This window comes from Bos indicus, chromosome 22 (assembly GCF_029378745.1).
Source record: "Bos indicus isolate NIAB-ARS_2022 breed Sahiwal x Tharparkar chromosome 22, NIAB-ARS_B.indTharparkar_mat_pri_1.0, whole genome shotgun sequence".
NCBI lineage: Eukaryota > Metazoa > Chordata > Mammalia > Artiodactyla > Bovidae > Bos > Bos indicus.
Genome location: NC_091781.1, coordinates 51,654,901 through 51,674,679, shown reverse-complemented (window position 1 = coordinate 51,674,679; position 19,779 = coordinate 51,654,901). Strand labels below are relative to the sequence as shown.

At 47.6% G+C, this 19,779-nt stretch overlaps 1 long non-coding RNA gene and 1 pseudogene across 1 annotated transcript; both read left to right on the top strand.

Moving 5' to 3' along the window:
- The first annotated feature begins 624 nt into the window (after positions 1-624).
- On the top strand, positions 625-13,069 carry LOC109575891 (serine/arginine-rich splicing factor 3 pseudogene; annotated as a pseudogene).
- A 604-nt stretch (positions 13,070-13,673) lies between these two features.
- On the top strand, positions 13,674-19,325 carry LOC139178647 (uncharacterized). Its single transcript, XR_011563056.1, has 2 exons — positions 13,674-13,885; positions 19,154-19,325. It is a non-coding gene; the product is annotated as an uncharacterized lncRNA (long non-coding RNA).
- Positions 19,326-19,779: the final 454 nt, after the last annotated feature.

The following is a 19,779-nucleotide window of genomic DNA, read 5'->3' as shown; positions in this document are numbered from 1 at the left end:
TGGGTCGGGAAGATCCCCTGGAGTAGGAAATGGCCACCCACTGCAGTATTTTTGCCGAGAAAATTCCATGAACAGAGGAGTCTGGAGGGCTACAGTTCATAGGGTCACAAAGAGTCAGACGCGACTGAGTGACTGAGTGCCATGATGGACACCTGAAGTGTTTCCAGTTTTTGGTATTATGAATAACCCTGTTATGAACTTTCCCATACAAACCCTTTGTGTGGACATGTGCTTCCAAAGGCTGTCCTTAGAGGTAAACCATAATTCACCAAGTCTCTCCTCCCGAGTCCTCAGGGTGTCTGCCACCAATACTGTTAGCGATTAAGGGCAAAAGGGAGGGCCAGGCTCTCCCGCCAACAGCTAAGACCAAACTTGGACTCTTCCTCAGGCTTTGTCTCCCTGCAGCCTCACCTTACCCACTGGTCATCGCTCTCCCCCGCTATTACCCCAAATGTCATGCCTTGATTTAGAACTGGTGATTAAAGGATTTTACCTTTCAGTTAAATTAAACTGCTCAAAGCAGCCAGCAGGGAAGAGAATGAAAACAGGATTGACCCAGATTTCTTGATAGTCCTGGAGTGTCTCATCCCTCCTGAGCATCACCGGGCCTAGGTGTCCCCACGGATGCAGCAGAATCTGGCCCAAAAGGAGCATCCTGTGTATGTGCACAGCGGTCAGAGCAAACCGAGGACCCAAACACTGGCCTTCTGATCCCAACACCCCCTGATTCTTGCTGCTATTATAGCTCCCCTGGTTTGGCTGACTTCATATCTGACACAGCAAGATTCTTCCTCTCTCTCAGGGGCATCCCAGCTGCTGTACAGGAAAAGTATTTTTCCTCTCCACTCCCGAATCCTTACATCTGCCACACAAGGGGGACACCAAAGCTGTTATCCTGGACACATACACTGTCCCTTGCAAGGGCCCCAAAGGAATCAGTGGAGCAAAGGCTGATTGGCTAAGGCCCTTTGCCCTGAGCCAGTTCCCCTTCTCCCATTTCAGGAAACCTCTCCTGTGTCCAGATAGTTTCTGGCTCATATCTTGAGCATTTGGGAGAGGAGGTTCTGGCCTCAGAGTTCAAATATCTGGGCTTACGTTCCTGTGTGGACTTGTGGCAGCAGCGACCTTGGGCTCTTTCCTATGATGAAGGTGATGTTTTTCATCCCGCCAACTTCCGGGTGCAGATTAGATAAGAGGAAGAGATTGGTTGGGTGCAGCTGCTCTGGCAACCCGTGGGGGATACGTAGGTCCCAGGTCAAAGAGATTCAGAGAGAGGTAAAGACTTCTGGCACCAGTGTGGGTAGAAACAAGGACTCTTTCAGGGAAACGGCCTCTCAGGAAACTGCCATCCTTGACTTGCTCTCTGGATTTGTCAAGTTAAACGGTGGCCCTGCCAGGAGTTATAGAGATGCATCAGAATGGTGGATTATAGTTGTGTTTTTATGTAGTAATTAGAGGCTGGATGACAGGGTGGAAAGTGCCTGTGCATATAGTGCAGATGCTGAAACTGAAGCTCCAATACTTTGGCCACCTGATGTGAAGAGATGACTCATTGGAAAAGACCCTGATGCTGGGAAAGACTGAAGGCAGAAGGAGAAGGGGACAACAGGGATGAAATGATTGGACAGCATCACCAATTCAATGGACATGAGTTTGAGTAAACTCCAGGAGGTAGTGGAGGACAGAGGAGCCTGGTGTTCTACAGTCCGTGGGTGAACAACAGTAACAGCAGTAGTGCAGAATGGATTATAACAAGTAGCTGAGAATGAAGCCGGGAGTGTGAATCCTAGCCCTGCTACCTACTAGGTATGTGACCTTAGGCAAATTACTTAACATCTCTGGGCCTCAGTTTTCTCATCTATACAGTGGAAATAATCATCTCACAAGGTTACAGTGAACACCAAGCGAGAGAACGTTTGTGAAATTCTCAGCTCATTGTGTGCTGTGTGCTTGGTCTCTCAGTCATGTCCGACTCTTGCAACCCCATAGACTGTAGCCTGCCAGGCTCCTCTATCCATGGGATTCTCCCGGCAAGAATACTGAAGTGGGTTGCCATTTCCTTCTCCAGGGATCTTCCCACCCAAGGATCGAACCCAGGCCTACCCCATTGCGGGCGGATTCTTTAACAGCTGAGCCACAAGGGAAGCCCAAGAATACTGGAGTGGGTAGCCTATCCTCCAGCGGATCTTCCTGACCCAGGGATTGAACCAGGGTCTCCTGCATTGCAGGCAGATTCTTTACCAACTGAGCTATCAGGAAAGCCCATTAGCTGATAGTAAAGGTATCGTTAGCTGATAGTAAACGTGCCAAAAGTGGCACTTTTCTTGTTTATACTTTATTTATTTTTTTTTAACTCTACAATATTGTATTGGTTTTGCCATATATTGAAATGAATCCCCATAGGTATACATGTGTTCCCCATCCTGAACCCTCCTCCCTCCTCCCTCCCCATAACATCCCTCTGGGTCGTCCCAGTGCACCAGCCCCAAGCATCCAGTATCGTGCATCAAACCTGGACGGGCAACTCGTTTCATATATGATATTATACATATTTCAATGCCATTCTCCCAAATCATCCCACCCTCTCCCTCTCCCACAGAGTCCAAAAGACTGTTCTATACATCAGTGTCTCTTTTGCTGTCTCGTATACAGGGTTATTGTTACCATCTTTCCAAATTCCATATATATGCCTTAGTATACTGTATTGGTGTTTTTCTTTCTGGCTTACTTCACTCTGTATAATAGGCTTCAGTTTCATCCACCTCATTAGAACTGATTCAAATGTATTCTTTTTAATGGCTGAGTAATACTCCATTGTGTATATGTACCACAGCTTTCTTATCCATTCATCTGCTGATGGACATCTAGGTTGCTTCCATGTCCTGGCTATTCTAAACAGTGCTGCGATGAACACTGGGGTACACGTGTCTCTTTCAATTCTGGTTTCCTCAGTGTGTATGCCCAGCAGTGGGATTGCTGGATCATAAGGCAGTTCTATTTCCAGTTTTTTAAGGAATCTCCACACTGTTCTCCATAGTGGCTGTACTAGTTTGCATTCCCACCAACAGTATAGGAGGGTTCCCTTTTCTCCACACCCTCTGCAGCATTTATTGCTTGTAGACTTTTGGATCGCAGCCATTCTGACTGGTGTGAAATGGTACCTCATTGTGGTTTTGATTTGCATTTCTCTGATAATGAGTAATGTTGAGCATCTTTTCATGTGTTTGTTAGCCATCTGTATGTCTTCTTTGGAGAAATGTCTGTTTAGTCCTTTGGCCCATTTTTTGATTGGGTCATTTATTTTTCTGGAATTGGGCTGTAGGAGTTGCTTGTATATTTTTGAGATTAGTTGTTTGTCAGTTGCTTCATTTGCTATTATTTTCTCCCATTCTGAAGGCTGCCTTTTCACCTTGCTAATAGTTTCCTTTTGTTGTGCAGAAGCTTTTAAGTTTAATTAGGTCCCATTTGTTTATTTTTGCTTTTATTTCCAATATTCCGGGAGGTGGGTCATAGAGGATCCTGCTGTGATGTATGTTGGAGAGTGTTTTGCCTATGTTCTCCTCTAGGATTTTTATAGTTTCTGGTCATACATTGAGATCTTTAATCCACTTTGAGGTTATTTTTGTGTATGGTGTTACAAAGTGTTCTAGTTTCATTCTTTTACAAGTGGTTGACCAGTTTTCCCAGCACCACTTGTTAAAGAGATTGTCTTTAATCCATTGTATATTCTTGCCTCCTTTTTTCAAAGATAAGGTGTCCATATGTGCGTGGATTTATCTCTGGGCTTTCTATTTTGTTACATTGATCAATATTTCTGTCTTTGTGCCAGTACCATACTGTCTTGATGACTGTGGCTTTGTAGTAGAGCCTGAAGCCAGGCAGGTTGCTTCCTCCAGTTCCATTCTTCTTTCTCAAGATTGCTTTGGCTATTCGAGGTTTTTTGTATTTCCATACAAATTGTGAAATTATTTGTTCTAGCTCTGTGAAGAATATACTTTATTTTTAATAAAGCATTTACTGGGACTTCCCTGGTAGTCCAGTAGCTAAGACTCCGTACTCCCAATGCAGGGTACACAGGTTTAATCCCTGGTCAGGGAAACTAGATCCCACATGTCACAACTAAAACCCAGCACAGCCAAATAAATAACAGGAAAAACAAATAAGGGGGGAAATTATTATAAATGAAGTATTTTGAAAAAAAAGAAAAAAGCATTTCCTGAGTGCCTGCTATCCATTCGATCATCCACTGGTTTGTTCATTCATTTATTTGTTCATCAATGGCACCCCACTCCAGTACTCTTGCCTGGAAAATCCCATAGATGGAGGAGCCTGGTGGGCTGCAGTCCATGGGGTCGCTGAAAGTTGGACACGACTGAGCGACTTCACTTTCACCTTTCACTTTCATGCATTGGAGAAGGAAATGGCAACCCACTCCAGTGTTCTTGCCCAGAGAATCCCAGTGACGGGGGAGCCTGGTGGGCTGCCATCTATGGGGTCACACAGAGTCAGACACTACTGAAGCGACTTAGCAGCTTAGCAGCAGTCAATAGAAACCGTCAAGTGTCAACAGTGTGCCGGAATCTGTGAAATGCACTAGAAATAAAAACAGTACAGTGCTGGGACTTCTCTGGTGGTGCAGTACATAGGAATCCACCTGCAAATGCAGGGGACAGGGGTTCGATCCCTGGGTGAAGATTCCACATGCCAAGGAGCAACTGAGCCCACGGGCCACAACTACTGAAGCCCACACTCCCTAGAGCAGCACACCGCAACTACTGAAGCCTGGGCACCTAGAGCCCGTGCTCTGCAACAAGAGAAGCCACCACGATGAGAAGCCTGCACACGGCAAGGAAAGGTAGCACCTGCTTGCTGAAACTAGAGAAAGCCCACGCACGGCAAAGAAGACTCAGTGCAATCAAAAAATAAATAAAACTTTAAAAACTAGTACCGTGCTTGACCGGTTTTAAAGCTCTTTTCCACGCACTGCCTTGTTTTACCTTCCGGCTACTTTCAGTCTGATGATAGGAGAACAGAGGCTCTGAGGACGTGGTGATTTGTCCACGATCCCAACTAAACGGTGGCACAACGGCCTCCAATGACTGTTTTCAGACACACAATCCATTTTACTTTACAGGACACTTCACTGCTGGAAGGACAGGGTCATTAATAAATGAGTAAGCCTGGGCCTCTCCCCACCAGTCTCCACAGTCTGTGCTCCTGGGACGCAGGACGCCTCCCCTCATTGTAGTCTTTTCCCCACGGCCCTACTGGAGTTGCTGGTTCTGATTCATCTCTGTATGCCAGGAGGCGCCTGCCCAGAACACAGTACGGCCTCTGCATGATGCCTGTGTCCAGCTGGGTTCTCAGCTGCCAATGATGGGGCAGGGCCCAGGGCCCAGGCGGTGCCCCAGCTATAAAGAGGCTGAGAAAGCTTAGGTCTGGCTTCTACCTGGAGGAGTGGGACTCAGAGTGGGGAATGTTCAGAGGTTCTGGGAAGCCAAAGAGCATGCCATGGGTGCTGTGTCCTGGCCTGAATTTGATTCTGCCTGACTGGGGAGACCCATAAATATTTATCCTAATTAAAGGGTAATTCTACTTTCTGCAGAGCCTCAGTGCCTCTATGGGAGATCAGGGCCAGGATCCAAGACTTCTGTGTTCAGATGGAGTCCTGGCCAAGGAGGCCTTTGAGCTGGTCTTGGACAGAAGGCCTTACTCTGCACAGTCACAGAGACACATGGGCTCCTGGCCCTGCCCCACCCACGTGCAGGGGCAGGACGCACTGGCATCTGGCCACTCCCAGGCGAGGTGGGAGCCTCAATACCTAGAGGCCTGTGCAGCTCCTGCCTGGACGCCAGTGTTGGGAGGAGTCATCGAGTGTGACACTGAGCAACCCACTAACAGCGCCCAGCTAAGCTGCAGGTTCTGGGGGTGATCCTGTCCCCCACCCTAAAAAGTACACAACTCCTCTACCCAGCTCAGTTTCTGCAACACTGTTGAGAATACAGAGAGCCAGAGAAACACGAAGATAATAAGTAAGAGAAATGGTAGCTAAGATAAACATGATATAGTCACATGGCCAGGGTTTCTCTGATGGCTTAGCAGGTAAAGAATCCACCTGCAATGCAGGAGTTGCAGGTTCGATCCCTGGTTTGGGAAGATCCCCTGGAGAAGGGAATGGCAACCCACTCCAGTATTCTTGCCTGAAAAATCCCATGGACAGAAGAGCTTGGTGGGCTACAGTCCACGGGGTCGCAAAGAGCTGGACACGGCTGAGCGCACAGTCGCACAGCCAAACCCATGAGAGAATAGAGGAGAGGTGATTAATGCTGCCCCGGGGCCTGAGGAGGCTGGAGAGGAGGACTGGGCCCGGTGGTGAGAAGGACTGGCAGAAGTTTGCTATGCAAGGCAGGGGAAGGAAAGGTGTTTCACAGGAGGGAACAGTGGGCTGTAAACAGGCAAATCACTGAGGCGCACTGGGGACGGACAGGAGGCAGGAAGCAGGCAGGAAAGGCCAGTAGGGCAAACCGGAACATGAGACCTTGCCGCGACCTTCAGACAGAGACCAAGCTGCCTGGGAAGTTGTGGCATCTTGCATTTGAAAGGAAAATGAACATCTAGCCTGAGAAATAAAGCTGTGTATGTAATGCCCACTCTGTGCTCAATGGTTTACAAGCTTTTCCTCCACACCATGCAACGTGCACGCTTTACAGGTGTGGACACGACACAGAGCCATGGTTTTTCTACGGTACTAGCCCTGTCTGAGGGGCAGCAGGGCATAAGGAACCCCCACAGAACCATAGCAGTTCCTTGAGGGTGAGGACTCCCTTACATGGAAGGAAGCAACTTGGAGCTGTTTAAAGAGTTCGGGACTTCCCTCATGGTCCAGTGGCCAAGACTCAAGAACCCAGGGCGGGGGGCCCAGGTTCGATCCCTGTTCAGGGAACTAGATCCCATGTGCCACAACAAAGACCTGGTGCGGCCAAATCAATCCATAAATATATAAAGAGTCTGCTCCTCTGAACTGAAGATCTGAAACCTGGGCCCCTGCTCTGGGCCACCATAGCGCCATCCAAGGTCACTGAGCCCAACACCTTGAATGGGCCACCTGTCAAGGATACCCCAGACTGAGGCTTCTCAGCGGCAGCGCCCATGCGCCTAGTGCGTGGTGCTCAGTGACAACTGTTAGATGAAGCTTTCTGCAAAGAATTCTTCCAGTTGTCTGCTGGCTGCAGCCAACGCCTCAGGAAGTAGCTCCCAGTCTCTCTGGTTCACCAAAGTCACAGGGAGAGGGTGGGGCCCCCCTCCACTTCCATGGTGCCACCCAGGGGTGAGAGTGCTGCTGGAGCCCCCAGGCAGCTGAGTCAGGGTTGGGGAGGGCTTCCTGGAGTAGGAGATCCAAGAGCCTAGGTTTCCCCACGAGGCGGGGGTGGGGTGCAGGGTGGGGGTGGGGTGGGGGAAGAGGGATGGGTGGGGCTCGGGAGTGAGGAGGGGTCTGGTGGGGGCCACCTGGAGAGGGCTCTGGGGGGGTGGGGATGGAGGTGGCCCCACCTCTCAGGGCTGCATTTCCCCCTGTGCTTCTGCTGCCTCAGCAGGCTTGCCCAAGGTGGTGGGTGTTGAGAGAGGGTGGAGGAGGCAAAGGAACCAGCTCTTCCTGAGCCGGGGTATGGATCAGGCCCTCTGGAGCTACGTGCCAGCCTCAGCTGTTATTTGTGGTAACTTCCAGCCCCTCCAGGCCTGTTTGTCGTTGCTGTTTAGTCACTAAGTCGTGTCCGACTCTTTTGCAGCCCAATGGACTGTAGCCCACCAGGCTCTTCTGTCTGTTGGGTTTCCGAGGCAAGAATACAGAGTAGGTTGCCGTTTCCTCCTTTAGGAGATCTTTCCAACCCAGGGGTTGAACCCACCTCTCCTGCATTGGCAGGCGGAGTCTTTACCCCTGAGCCACCTGGGAAGCCCCCAGGCCTATTTACTCATCTGCAAAATAGGCTCAATAATGGGGTTTCCTGAGGACTCTGTGGAAGGTGATTTTTGCTGCTCTTTGCATTTGTCTGTTGTTTCTGAGTTCTGTGGAGGTTGAGCGATGAACCCACTGGACCCTCTGTGTCAGATTCACAATAGTCAGATCTGGCATTTTTGAGCACTTACTGGAACCGTCCTAAGTTCCTTATGTGTATTGTCATTTCGTTCTCACACCACCCTGCTATTAGCTGTGTTTTGCAGATAATGAATGTGAGCTTTCCATCCACCCATTCCCTCACCCAGCACTGCTCATCAGATGCCCGGTGGCCTGGGCTCCAGGTCAGCCCACACTCGTCAGCACACCTGGCTTCCCGAGCCAGCCAGATGTCTGGGCAGGCCTTGCAGCTCCCAGACCTGCCGTCGCACCCTCTTTCGGCCCCGCCTGGCCGCTTTCCCTACTCACCTGGCTAGCTTGGCGGCTGCCAAGGCTTGTCAAGCTTCCCCCCTCCACAACCCAGTTGTTTGGGTGCTGGCAAATGCCAGGCTGGTGAGCAGCCCCAGCTTCCACCGGCCCAGCTGCCCTTGCCCTCAAGGTGCAGGGTAGGCGTGGGGCAGGGAGTAGGGGAGAGACAGGGTGTCTCCCAGGCTGGGAATTGCTGAGACGGAACTGTAGCTGAATCACAGCATTAACTCACCCAGAACTGTGTGTGTCAGTCGCTCAGTCGTGTCCGACTCTTTGTGACCCCGTGGACTGTAGCCCGCCAGGCTTCTCAGTCCTTGGGATTCTCCAAGCAAGAATACTAGAGTGGCTGCCATTCCCTTCTCCAAGGGATCTTCCCAACCGAGGGATTGAACCCGGGTCTACTGCACTGCAGGCAAATTCTTTACCATCTGAGCCACCAGGGAAGTCCAGGACTGGGGCTCAGGAAAACAAACACCTATGCATGTCGGGGGAGAGACCCAGCATCCCTGGAACATGAGTGGCCAGGAGGTGTCCTCTGCCGAGGTGCAGGCACAATTTACTTCCCTCTCTGAACTTAAGTGTTCCCAACTTCTTCCCTTATTCTGAAACCAGCATGAGCCCAAGGAAGAGAAGGCAAGGGAGAGTTTCCCCAGATAAATTAGGAAGTGAAGTCTCATGGGAATGGAGTGGTGTTTCAGCCACCTAGAAGTGGCTTCTGGGCTCAGGGAGCTGAAGCCCAAATCCAGAACTGACAGTCTTAGGAAGGCAGCTTGGACGTGGGAGGACTAAGTAAGGCAACTGAAGCACAAACATCAACTCCCACCTCTGCTGTTGGTGGCCAAGTAAGCAAAAGTGACTCACCTATAGATGAGCATAAGTGTCCTCATCCCTGAGATGGGAGCAACCCCACCGCGTGAGAATCAAGTGAGGATGACCACAGAGGAGACACCAGCGCCCGCAAAACCAGTCCTCAGCAACCCAGCTCCACAGGAAAAGGGCTACAGGCAAATAGGTTTGGAAAACACTCTCTCCTCTCTGGAAATGTGTCCCACAGGTAAAGGATTTGGAGAAGCCCTGTAATAAGGAAAGTATGTGGAAGTTAATGCTGGGTTTCCCCAACTTGGCCCAGGAAGGAAGCATTCTGTGGTGGTGGTGCTCTGAGTGCCCTGTATGCGAACTTCAGGTGGCCGTGGCATTTGGAAAAGGGCAAGTTGTCCACTTTCGTGGGGGAGAGGAGTCAACTAAGAGAAGGGTGGCAGCAGCCTGGAAACCGGGTGGGCCTTCAACACGCTCCTACACTGGTGGGTGGAAGTGGACATGAACACGGCTGCACTGAAGGCAGGGGGGCCAGGCTGATTAAAACGTCAAAGTCTCCGCCGCTTGATCTCTAGGAACAAATCCACTTTAGGAACTTATCCTGCCTAACTGCTTGCACTGGACTGTATGTACAAGAATCTTCACTGAAGATCATGTGTAAATACTAAAAGGGAAAAAAAAAAGTGAACAATCGAGACATCCAGCCCTAGGGGAGCATTTGAGCGATGACTGTCTATGCGTACAGCAGCCATGCATATGGCAGCCTGGACTGTTACCATGGATACAGCGTGGCTGTGCACTCTGATGGGCAAGACTTCCCAGATGTGCACTTCCGCAGAAAAAGAACGTTCTCTCCTGTCTCTTTATATATATATATATATATATATATACACACACACACACACATATATATATGTCTTATTTTTTATATTCAAGTAACACTTCAGTGAACATTCTTGTAGATATACCTCATGTAAGTATTTACAGAGGAATAAATTCCTAGAAGTGAAATTGCCATATCAAAAAAAAATTTAATTCATGTTGATGCTTGGCAGAAACCAACACAATATTGTAAAGCAATTATCCTTCAATTAATAATAAATAAAATTTAATTATAAAAGTTTTGATATTTTTATGTTATATATAGTATATGTAGAGAGAGATAAATGTAGACATATAGATATGGGTGCATGTATATATGCATATATTTATTAGTGTAATATGTATATATACATACATGTACTATATAGGTGGACATATATATGCAACCTACTTATACAAAGATATATGTGTGTGTGTGAATACAGATAGAAATGACACACACCCATATTCATATGTACCCAATATCAATACTATAACCACATAGAAAAGTATCCAGAAAGGGATATGACAAACTTAACAGAGGCTCTCTCTTCAGAGGGACATGTGTGATTAGGAATAAGGTGGGGAGGACAATGACACTTAACAGCATTATCATCCTGCTTTTATTTTTTACAGTGAACCAATTTCAACAGTAATGAAATTGTCTTTTTCTTTTTGGCCAAGTCATGCAGCATGGAGGATCTTAGTTTCCCAACGAAGGATTGAATCTGGGCCCCCTGCACTGGAAGAACAGAGTCTTAAACACTGGACCACCAGGGAAGTCCCAAGATGTCTTAAAAAAAACCCCACTAAAACTAGACTGAGGAGGATGGCTTTGCTTTGGCAGCCAACTCAAAGCCTTTGTTTTTTCGTAACCTGAAGCCACGGGTGTTTGTTATGAATACAAGCATCAAATGACAATTGGATCCCAAGATTCATTGCTTTTGGTTTCAATAGAAAAATCACTTTTTTTGGTTTGCATTTGAAAAATACCAAAGATCGCAATAATGTGTAACATACCACTTACAAGAATATATTGAAAGAAAGATGTCAGAACTACCTTTGTTAACCTGAGCAGTCTTCTCTCTGAAAATAACGCTCCTAACAGTCTCCAGGGAACAGGGTGGCGCAGATTCCGAGTGGAAGTCTTGTGAGGCTGTGGGGCACTCTCAGAGCCTGTCTGCTATGCGTTCATGGTCCCTGGTCTCCGGAGCACACAGCCTAGCGGGGGCATGTGAGCCAGCAGTGCCCACCTGCCGTGTTCCCACACTCACATCTGTGTATTGGCCACTGTGCTTGGTCCCCAGGCCCTGTTGCATTACTGACCTTCTGGGATTCTTTCCCATGCTTTTGAAGTGTATCCTTTAGAAGAAGTTCACGTAGTTCGGTTTTCTTGGTGGGGAACTCACTGTTTTTGTTTATCTGTGATTCTCTTCCTTTTGCTCTCATTCTTGCAAGGTGGTTTTGCCAGTTACACATTCTAACTTGACCATCTACGGTTCGTGGACAGCCTCCTCTAGTCTTAAGTCTCCCATTGTTGCTGGTGAACAGCTGTTAAATTGTCCCTGTGTTAAATGCTCTGGCTTTCAATCCAGAATGAGCCCAAGATCCTCCGTCTTTGGTATTCTGCCCACATTATGTGCCCAGCTGTGGCTTTCTTCTCGTTTACTCTGTTTAGGATTCATGGGTTTTCTTGATTTTGTGGATTCAAGTTTTTCATCAGGCACTCTTCCTTTGAAAATTAACTTTCTTCCATTTTCTCTATTCTTTCCTTTGGGGACTCAAATTTGATGTAGCGAGACCTTTTCATTATATTCTGTTTCTCCTCTCTTTCTACCTCTTTCCTACTCTCCTCATCAGTATAAGTACAATAAACATCTGTCTTACCGTTACAGTCTAAAGAATTTTCTGGCATATTTCTCCAGTGCATTATCTCTTCAGTTGGGTCTCATCTATAATTTAACTCATCAACTGAGTTTTAAATTTCAATAATTATATTATTCATTTTTACAAGAATAAATGAATTTTCTGGAAAAGAAGGGCATTCCTTGGGGGTGTCAGCAAAGGTGAGAACAGGGGCACAAGAAAGGGAGAGGAGTCCTAGGTCAGAGGGACGGGGGTGCTGTCCAAGTCCATTTTTTATTAGATAAGACCTCTGCTGCCAATTTCATGGATGCCTAGTGTGTGAGAGCATCCAGGGGTGCCAGGCGGGAGGGGACCAGGAAGACCCAGCCTAGGGTGTGTGGATTTGAACCTCCCCATTTTTAACCCAAGATCTCAAAAGACTTCATGATTCTAGTCCATTGGACTGTCAAGTTAATGCAGGTAATTTTGGAAACAGTGGTAACAAGACCGAACTGGAACAAGCTTCTGGCTCTTATGGGCTTCCTTTGCGGCTCAGCTGGTAAAGAATCCGCCTGCAATGTGGAAGACCTGGCTTCGACCCCTGGGCTGGGAAGATTCCCTGGAGAAGGGAAAGAAAGGCTACCCTCTCCAGTATTCTGGCCTGGAGAATTCCATGGATTGTACAGTCCATGGGGTCACAAAGAGGCAGACACGACTGAGTGACTTTCACTTTGGCTATTTATAGACCACTCCAAAGTGTGACCCTCCTGGCTTGGCTTTTGTTGAATTTGAAGATCCTGGAGATGCAGCTGATGCTGTCTGAGAGCTAGAAGGAGGAACACCGTGGCTGCCAAGGAAGAGCGGAACTCTCGAATGGTGAAAAGAGAAGCAGAAATCATGGCCCACCTTCTTCTTGGGGTCGTTGCCCTCCAGATGATTACGGGAGGAGTCCTTCATCTCCATGCACATCTTCAAGACGGAGATGCTTCTCCCAGAGCCAGAGCAGGTCCCTATTTCTAGAGACAGGAGAAGAGAGAGATCACTGTCCCAGTAGAGAAATCACAAGCTGTCTGGTTCTTTCTAGATCTTTCTAGACCTAGCAGGTCTAGGTCAAATGAAAGGAAATAGACCTCTGAAGTCCAGAAAGGCACACAACTAGTTAGGGGCAGAGCCAGGATTGAAACATAGATCTTCTTATTTCTTTAGGGTCTAGCAGTTGGTCAGGACCACCCAAGAGGGAAGGGATTAGATACTGAAAAGACTGAGATGGATTCCAGTCCATGTCATCCAAAATAAACTACGAATGAAGTATAGAGAGACCCAACAAAGATCAGTTGTTCTTCCATGACTACTTTGACATATTTATTTTAAAAAGTATACACTGATAACCCACCTGAATCCTCCTCTTTTTGTTTCCCCTTTTGGTGCCCCTGCTTTGTGGTACACGAAGCACACTTTCAAACGAGGCTACTAGGAATTGCAGCCTGAAAAGGGAGCCACAGCTTTGCCTGCACTGGAGCAGGCAGGACGGTCTTGAATGCAGCTGGAAGCCAGGGAGCGGTGGGGGGCTCCCGGAGACCCGCAGCTCCTCCCAGTCGCTGATTCCGGGAAGAGCGGCTGGAAGGCAGATGCTTGAGGAGGCTAACGTTGGGGCACCGTCGCCACCTGGTGGCGTAGCCTGGTTAATGCCGCGATCGCGTCTACAAGCCCAGAGAAAGGAGAGAACAAAGGAAATGTGGGCGGAGGCGCCAGGCTGGGCGATTTGACTTTGCCCAAAGAATTGCTGAACCGCCTTGTGCATTCCTGGAAGGTGCTAGCCTCCGAAGAGCTGATCTCTTGGTTCTCCGAGTGTGCAAACAGAGAGCCCTGGGCCTTACAGGACTTCCAGGCGTCATTACATGGAAATTAGAAAGACCACAGTCTTGAGATCTTAGAATCATCAAGGTAATCCCCATCCCCCATCCCTGCCGCCAGGTCACTGTCACAGGGGCTAAGAACTGCCCGAGGTCACCCAGCTCCAGTGGCTGTTCCCGCCTCCGCCTCCGCCCCCGCCCAATATGGGCAGCCTTTGTTCACTAAGGTCTCAGCGACATTCCGGCCCCAGGCGGCAGAGTTTACCTTATCTCTGTGGCCCTCCCTGGGGGCACAGGGCCTTCGGACCCACGCCCTCTGCCTCCCTCTCCGCGCTGGAGCTTACCTCCCTCCCGCCTCCTGCTCCCCTTCCCTCGGGTCCCCGCCGCCACCGAGACCTCTGTCCTACACCTGTCCTTTCAACTGCCGTTTGCACATCTGGGACAAGTTGCTGTCACCAGTCTGGATATTTCTCCGGGGCAGTCCCCTCGCGTTCACCCCCTGACCACCCAGAATCTGTACAGTCCACTGTCTTAACCCGCCCTGTCCACGTAGGAGGTGCTCAGCACTGCTGTCCCCTCCTCCTACAATGTTTTCTTTCGAAATAACATCATACTTAGAGAAAAGTCGCAAAAATAGTACAAAGAAGTCCCTTACCCGCTTTGGTGGTGATTTAGTCTCTAAGTCATGTCCGACTCTTGGGACCCCATGGACTGTAGCCCATCAGGCTCCTCTGTCCATGGGATTTTCCAGGCAAGAATGCTGGAATGTGACATTTCCTTCGCCAGGGGATATTCCGGACCCAGGAATCGAACCCCGGTCTCCTGCATTGCAGGCGGATTCCTGCATTGCAGGCAGATTCTTTACCGACGGAGCTACCACTGAGCTGCGGGAGAAGCCCTACTCCCTTTACTGAGAGTCATTTATTTTTAACATTTGCCCCATTTGCTTTCTTATCCTTTGTTTCCATCACACACACGCACTCTTAGAGTTTATAAAACCATTTGAAAGTAGGTTACATCATATTCGTTAACCTTCAGTGTCATTTCCTGAAAATAAGGATATCCTTATATAATTATAAAATTCAGGAAATGTAACATTGAGACAATATTTTAGCCTAATCAATAGTGTGTATTTCAGCTTGGATAATTGTCCCCAAAATGTCCCGTCTAGCACTTTTTGTTTCTGTTTTGTCCCAGACCTAATTCAGGTTCACATATTTCATTTACTTGTCATGTCTTGAGTCTCCTTAATCTGAAAAGTTAGCCTCTATTGTTTGTGACACTGATATTTATGAGGGATACAGGTCAGTAATTTTATTAAATTTCTCAATGCACATACTTCCTTTCCTCCTGTATTTTTTGCTGTAAGTGCCAAAGGTCTTCCCAGGTGAAAGTGAAAGTCACTCAGTAGGTCTCTTTTCGACCCCATGGAATTCTCCAGGTCAGAATACTGGAGTGGGTAGCTGTTCCCTTCTCCAGGGGATCTTCCTGACCCAGGAATTGAACCAGGGTCTCCTGCATTGCAGGCGGATTCTTTACCAGCTGAGCTACCAGGGAAGCCCAAGGTGATGCTAGTGGTAAAGAACCCACCTGCCAGTGCAGGTAGACCTGAGACACGGGTTCCATCCTTGGGTTGGGAAGGTCCCCTGGAGGAGGGCGTGGCAACCCACTCCAGGATTCTTGCCTGGCAAATCCCATGGACAGAGGAGCCTGGTGGGCTACAGTGCATAGGGTGGCAGAGTCAGACATATGCCAAGGGTCTACCCAGTTCCTCAGTTTAGAAGCGTGGGCCCCTCCCTCCCAGCCTCACCAGGTCCTCACGCCTACTGCCCTTCTCTCCAGTGCCCTTCTCTCTCCTCACCAGCCAGCCAGCCTCTGCTCTGCCCTCAGCGACTGGACTGCTTCTCACAAGCTGGTTGTTTAGTGTCATCCTGCAGCATCAGGAGAGCTTGTCAGAAATGCAGACTTTAGGCCCCAGCCCTACGGAATCAGAATCATTTTAACCTGTTCCTCTTGCATTTCTTTGAGAAGTCCTGCTCTCAGACATCCCTGAAACAGAGCCCCCAGCTCCACACTGAAGGAATGTCCCTCTCCACTGCCCCTGACCCTGACCTCATTCTTGCCTCCCTACCTTCAATTGTGTGCTGTCACCTCTGTACCATTTAGTCCTTCCTGGAATGCCCTCCTGAGACTTCAAGATGAGGCTTAAAGGTCACCTCTTGTACACTTCCTGTCACTCCTCTTGGGTGCCATTTCCTCTGAACCTGTCTTTTATTGTAGCTTCTGTTATACCCAAGTGTTACTCCCAAAGGCTCCTGATCTTTAAGTGATTATTCCATTCATTAGTCAGTGAGCTTTCTGAGGGAGAGCCTGCATCTTATTCACTTCCTTATCTCCAGGGCCTGGCACAATTCTAATGTCTGTTGAATGAGCACATAATAGAAACAGCTCTTTGTGGGCTTCCCTGGTGGTCCAGTGGTTTAGAATCCACCTTGACAATGGGGACACGGGTTTGATCCCTGGTCCAGGAAGATCCCACGTCTCTAGGTAACTAAGCCCATGCACCGCAGCTGTTGAGCCTAAGTGCCCTAGAGCCCAGGCTCCACAAGAGGCCATTGTGATGAGAAGCCCCTATTTGCCGCCCTCAAACAGCAACAAGTACCCAGTGTAGTAAAAAAAAAAAAAACCACCCAGCTCTTCTTCCACGTAAGTCTTCCTTCCCAGTAGACCTGAAGTGGGTATTGGGGTATCCAAATGTTGGGACAGAGGTGGCCACAGGGCACCTCAACGGCCCTTTGTGATCCCGGAGATCAGGCCCCAGAGAGAAGTGGCTTACTTGCAGGTTCCTTTCTGGAGAGGTTGATCCAGTGAGTCACCACTGACTCATGACCTTCCTGGACAAGTGCCCTCACATGGTTCAGTGTGAGCGGCAGAGTCGTCAAAACCAGAGTTACAGATGAATACACACAAGATGGAGAGACTTAGGTGAAGTTTTAAACATGAAAAACAATTATGTACCTTCTTGCTTAGGAAATAAGTCATGCTGGTGAAGGATAATGGTTAGCTCAAGGATAGGGGAAGACTAGAGGGTTTATAACCAGGCTGGCATAGGCAGGGGACTTCAGCCATGCTGTTTATTCTTAAGCTGTGTGTGGAATATGAGTATTGAATTATTTTTTATACATTCTTATGTCCTCTGAAAATTCTTACCTGAACCAAGGCATCATGCCTGGCACACAGGTGGCCTCTTTTTTTTTTAATGTGTGATTTTGCCCAAGGTTTTCAGTTAACCAGCCCTCAAACTTGTGGGTGCCCACTGTTTACTACATGAAAACTTTCTCCAGGGAGTGCTTCCAGCTCTAACAAGCAAAGTTCAGAGGGTGAGAACAGAATCCCACCCTGTGATGGAAGCTTAAGATGAATATAGGTAAGGCTGGGGTTATATCTTAGCACATGGGCTACAGTTCAGATTTCATTTTATAGGCAATTAAATTCTCAAGGAAGAATAGTTTGAACTGCTGCTACTAAGTCACTTCAGTTGTGTCCAACTCTGTGCGACCCCATAGACGGCAGCCCACCAGGCTCCCCCATCTCTGGGATTCTCCAGGCAAGAACACTGGAGTGGGTTGCCATTTCCTTCTCCAATGCGTGAAAGTAAGAAGTGAAGGGGAAGTCGCTCAGTTGTGTCTGACTCTTCATGACTCCATGGACTGCAGCCTACCAGGCTCCTCCGTCCATGGGATTTTCCAGGCAAGAGTACTGGAGTGGGTTGCCATTGCCTTCTCCAGTTTGAACTAATTATTCATTTTAGCAAGGTGACTGTGACAACAGGCCAGATAGGAGACCAGCTGGCTTTTGCAATAATACAGAAGTACTGCCTGCTAATTTATTTTTGGTTGTGCCACATAGCATGTGGGACCTTAGTTCCTTGACCAGGGATTAAACCTGTGTCCCCTGCAGTAGAAATGTGCAGTCCTAACCACTGGACTGTCAAAGAATTCTCTCAAATTAAATTTAAAAAGCAATGTATGGTATGAGGTGAAGAGACCGGCTGAGTAGATATTGAAGCTGTGTGATTGGCAGAAAAGTCTACTTAGTCTACTTTTATATGTCTGCAATTTCTCATTAAAAAAGGTAGGCATCTTATAGAAATCATAAATATACACTGACATGACAAGTAAAAAAACCTTAATTACCAGAATGGATAGTTTGTCTTGGGATAGTTTTTCATAAATGAATAAAGGACTGTCGCTTCATATAAACTGGGTAAAAGGTAGGTCCAAGGAAACTAGCCAATGATACAGAAATAGATGTTGAAGAGTTCTAATAACACTTCATTGTGAAAGACTGAGAAAAAGCAGATCTAAGTTAACATTTAATATGCTTTCATTTTTTTTTTTTACCAGTTTTTATTTTTTTGGGTAACTTTCTACTTTGTATTGGGGAACAGCAGATTAACAAGGCTGCAATATTTTTGGGTATTTTATATGCTTTTAAATGTGTACAAATAATATAGTTGTAGATATTGTGGATATTTAACTATTTTCGCCATGCAACTTAGCTTGTGGTCTAACTAATCAGAACGTTCAAATCTTCTCATTAGGAATATGGGGTCTTATCTTTGGGAAGGTACTGCAGTATGGGATGGGTTAAACTGACTACAGCCATGTGATTTTACATGTCGTTGAAAATCACCTGTCTATATATATATATATATATATATATATATAAAACTCTCTTTAAATGTATGTGTATATATACATACATACATATGAGGGTATGGCAGCCCACCCCAGTATTCTTGCCTGGAGAACCCCATGGACAGAGGAGCCTGTTGGTTAGTCCACAGGGTCACAAAGAGTTGGACATGACTGAAGTGACAGCATGCACACATACCTATATATATACTCTATAATAAACAATAGTGTGATAAGAGTTGAGTGGACAGTAGGGTGGAAGTGTTTAGACATGAAGTATCTCTCTGCATAAGTGAAAGTGAAGTCGCTCAGTCGTGTCCGACTGTGACCCCATGGACTGTAGCCTGCCAGGCTCCTCTGTCCATGGGATTCTCCAGGCAAGAATACTGGAGTGGATTGCCATTTCCTTCTCCAGGGGATCTTCCCAACCCAGGGAATGAACCCAGGTCTCCTGCATTGCAGGCAGATGCTTTGTCCTGAGCCACCAGGGAAGCCTGGGTTAATAAACCATCTGGGAGAGGTAGTGGGGAGTCTAGTGCTCACGCTGGGGATGTGTTCTCCCTTCCAAATCTTTGAGCACATTAATAGTAATACCCACTGGACTTTGGTATCACAAATTTCCTTTCTTAACAAATCGTCTAATAACTTTTTTTTTTTTAAAGGTTGGGATCAAGCTTCTACTAAAGAGGCAAACCAGAAGGGAATTGTGTCTGAAGACTGAGGGAATGGTCCATTGTTTAGGACTCCACACTTTCTCTGCTGATAGATCCCCAAAATGGTGTGGCTTGAGGTGGGACCATGGGTGAAATATAAAGGAATACCAATTCACTGCTATCCAGGCTCCACTCTGTTTTGTAATAGACTTTTGCTCCAGCTGTTATCCACTCTGGCAGTAGCCCCCAGCATCACACATCCAAGTTTTTCTGGTTGCATGTGGGCCCATAACTCACCATCTGCCTGATTTCCTTCTGCAGTATCCTCTCTGGCTCCTTCAGAACACAACTGAAACTCCTATCTCCTTTACACTGGTCCCCCCTCTGGCCTGTTGCTCAATCCTATGAATTAATACATCTTGTCAGGGAATGTCAATAAGTCCAGGCAGGCTTTTCCTATCCCCATCTCATCTTGTAAATCAATGTGAATCACAAGTTTGCTTCTGGACTCAGGGGAGTAACTGAAGGTCATCTGGCCAACCTTGATGTCAGGCCACATGACAGCTCTTTGGCATCTTGAGAAAATGTCACTGCCTCTAGCCAGTGCTTTTAGCCAGGTGTGGTCCCAGGTCTTT